A 3,619-nucleotide genomic window follows, 5' to 3' on the forward strand; every position below is an offset into this window, starting at 1 on the left:
AGTACAATGAATGAAGTTTGCAGTTTGCTAAAAATTGATAAAATTCATCCAACAGCATATCATCATGAGAGTATAGGCGCTTTGGAAAATTCACATAAAGTTTTAGGTGCATATTTAAGAACCATGTGTAATAATCAGGCAACAAACTGGAGTTCTTGGATACCTTATTGGTGTTTCAGTTATAATACAACTGTTCATACTGAAACTCAGTACACGCCTTTTGAATTAGTATTTGGTAAGATATGTAGTCTTCCAACGCATTTAACTACATGCGTAGATCCTTTGTATAATTTTAATAGTTATCCATTAGAATTGAAGTTTAGGTTACAACAAGCTCATTTAGATGCTAGGAATAATTTAATTACAAATAAAATTAAAAGGAAACAGGTGTATGATAAGAATGTTAGGTCAGCAAAATATGAAAAAGACGATTTAATTTTAATCAAAAAAGAAACAGGTAATAAATTTAGTGTAATTTTTGAAGGACCTTTTAAAGTGACAAAAGACCTATCGCCCAATGTTGAAGTATTAAAGGACAATAAGAAGTTAGTTGTACATAAAAACAGAACTAAGCGGTATTATGATTAGAATAAGTAATTCTTTTGTGACATTGACATTAGATATCTTAACCTACATAATTGTTTACGAGTGTATTGTTTCTTGCTGATGCATATAACATGTGTTGAAACTGAATCTTGTAACTATTAACCTAGTAGTACAATTACATGTAATACGAACATATAAAAAAAGTGTGTATTTACAAACATTTTTTTTTAAGAAATCCCGGAAGGTGTAGTGGAGTAATCAATGAGTAATGTGTAGACAGCGGATTTCTGTCGGGCTACGTCACGATTATAGGTGGGGACGTGCTGGATCGCCGGGACTCAGTAGCGGGTGATATACATAATCACTGAATTTAATCGTTACTTATTCCATAAATACAATTAACGATTTATTAATCAAACGTCTAAGTAAATGAGAACGGGAATTAACAGCAGAATGCAATGAAGCAGCGTTATTCTAATCGCAAATAAACGATGTGCAGCTCGTAACTGTAATGAATTCCCATCCCGTACGAGCCGTACCGAGCTTGGCCTTGCCTAGCCCGACAGAAATCCGCTCTCTAGTAATGTGTGAAAGAGAGAGTGAATGATTAGAGTAGGGATTAATGTAGATGTAAGCAATAGTGTATGTAATAAGACTAATAAGAAATGTATTAAGTAGAGAGTAAGAAGTTAGTAAGTAAGGAGTAAGTGTCTAGGCAACCAAGCGGTGTAAGAGAGAAGAATAATAAAGATATGTAGTAGTTAAGTGGTGAGTTTCAATAGTGCGTAACCTGGCTAAGCTGCCTACCCCCGGCAAGCACTACAATCCTATACATCTGTTTGGAATCAATGCAAATATTTGAATATCACAAATTTAATAAAATAAAGCAAAATCCGACTTAAGTAACTGGATGCAAATACACCAGTTATTATGGGCGTGTGGCGGCAGATTTTTAAAGTTACGGCAGTTAACAGGAGCACAACAAAAGTACCCCTGGGGTGTTGTAACACAAGTGGAGTTTGGGGCTACCGGTCTGGAGCTGTTCTCCCCCCACGACGGTGATTCTATCTATTGCAAAGTCTACCTCACACGCATATCTCCATTACGAACGTGCCCTGCGGAACTAGGCCATTACGATCGCCAGACTCTCAAGAGGATCTCGGCTATGGGCAGAAGGCGAGAACTTTACAACATCGGCGGCCGCCCCTGAATCTATCCAAACCTGTGGACTTGTACAGGTGACACAATGAATCTCGCCAGCCCGACTAGGAATCGAACTTCGCTTCTGCCACGTTTTCTGTGTCATTTAACCTCAATTCCATTTTTAAATATTCAACCTCTTATAACTCTGATATTAACAACAACTGAACAAGTGTTAAAGTTTCAAAGAGCAATAAAGAACATTTAGATTCGCCATACAACCTTGTGAAATTTTAAACAACAAATAATTCTTATGTGAGATTAAAGTTGGACATCAAATAATTTATATGATAGAAACATTCATCAACAAAGTATTTACAAAACAAAACTTAGCAAGGATTTATGAAACAAGAGATCTGGTGTGAAATGAACTTGTACAAATAGAAATATTCTGGGAGGTTAAAACTGTAGAAAATGAAATGTACGTCCAATTAAAATTATACAACAAAGGAAAATTACTGAGGTTAAAACTGTGAGATTGAGAAATATTGTGTGAGGTGGAAAATTGCAGAGTCAACAAAATTTACATGAGATTAATATTTGCCACACTTTATCAACGGTTCAAACAAAGAGTTTACGTTATGTCAAATTATATCGTGACCTAAATGATTGGTTACTTCAAAAAAAAAAAAAAACAATTTACTTTGAAAGTTTAAAATACTGCGAACTGGTTACCCCAACAAAACACATAATAAACAAACACAAAAATATCCAATCCTCGCTCCGAGGGAAAAAGTGTCTCAATGATGTAAATGTTAAAATCGTTGCGAGGAAAAAGCGTCTCGGTGATGTTATTAATCTCTAGCGTCGCGAGGACGGACCTCTATCAATCTGTAGCGTTGTGAGCGCATGCCTCGATTAATTAATCAATCTGTAGCGTTGTGATGGCATGCCTCGATGAATTAACCAATCTGTGGCGTTGTGGGGCATGCCCCGATGAATTAATCATGATAACGATGAAAACCACCTAAGGGAAGAAAATATCATAACCTCCGCCAGTTCGCAGTATAATGAACTTGTTTAACTGCCGTAAATGAACTATTAGCAACCTTGTGTGAAGAATTAAGAAGTGTTATAATGTAACGCTTACGTATATGCATCCAGAAGCTTATTCGTAATTAAACAATAAGGTGTTTTCCTGACTAAGTGAATTTCATGAAATCTTCTAGCAAGTGGTTTATTTAAATAATCCTGATTGTTAAATTGTGTTTGCACTAGCTGACTATTAAGAAAAACTAACTTGATTGGTGAATTTACAAACAATGAAACAAATTTACAGCACGTGTTTTGTGTGGACCGGAAGTTCGCATTTTCCGATTAAAAGGCTGCAAGAATTGACCGTGCGGGTTGGGGACAACTGTATCATTATGAAAGTTACGATTGATTGTTGTTAAACAAAGGCTTCCTCCCGTTTTATTAACTACCAAACCAACTAATTTAAACGTAGCGCTTATCACGTGGTTACACCCACACCAGTACATTCAGACTGAATCTACGCCATGCAGTTTCTCTCTCTACCCATAAACCAACCCTGTAACTAGAAACCCCTAGCGCTAAATCGTCCGATTACCAAGCAAGCATTTCCGTACGCCCGGTTGCCTATGTTTAACGATTTCCTTTTTTGTGATTGAATTTTTTTTTCTTTCAAATTCAAATTATTCAAACGTGATTTCGCGCCGCTGTTAATTAATTTCAGCGCGAAAACTTTGATTTAAATTCGGTCACCACAACTTCTAGCATTTTAAGTAAAAAGAAACGCCATATGATTACTGTGTTACGTTTTGCAGAGTCACACTTTGTGTGTACGTCAATCAGAAGACAACATTATGAATTTGTAAGAATTTTAATACAATATATTTGATACAGTGTGCAC

At 36.0% G+C, this 3,619-nt stretch overlaps 1 long non-coding RNA gene across 1 annotated transcript; it reads left to right on the forward strand.

Annotated features, from left to right (window-relative positions):
* Positions 1-641: 641 nt before the first annotated feature.
* On the forward strand, positions 642-1,311 carry LOC135129821 (uncharacterized). Its single transcript, XR_010280647.1, has 2 exons — positions 642-816; positions 1,128-1,311. It is a non-coding gene; the product is annotated as an uncharacterized LOC135129821 (long non-coding RNA).
* The last annotated feature ends 2,308 nt before the right edge of the window (positions 1,312-3,619 follow it).

This window comes from Zophobas morio, unplaced genomic scaffold (assembly GCF_036711695.1).
Source record: "Zophobas morio isolate AGI-343-1 ecotype UQ-CSIRO unplaced genomic scaffold, CSIRO_AGI_Zmor_V1 ptg000017l, whole genome shotgun sequence".
NCBI classification, from domain to species: Eukaryota; Metazoa; Arthropoda; class Insecta; order Coleoptera; family Tenebrionidae; genus Zophobas; species Zophobas morio.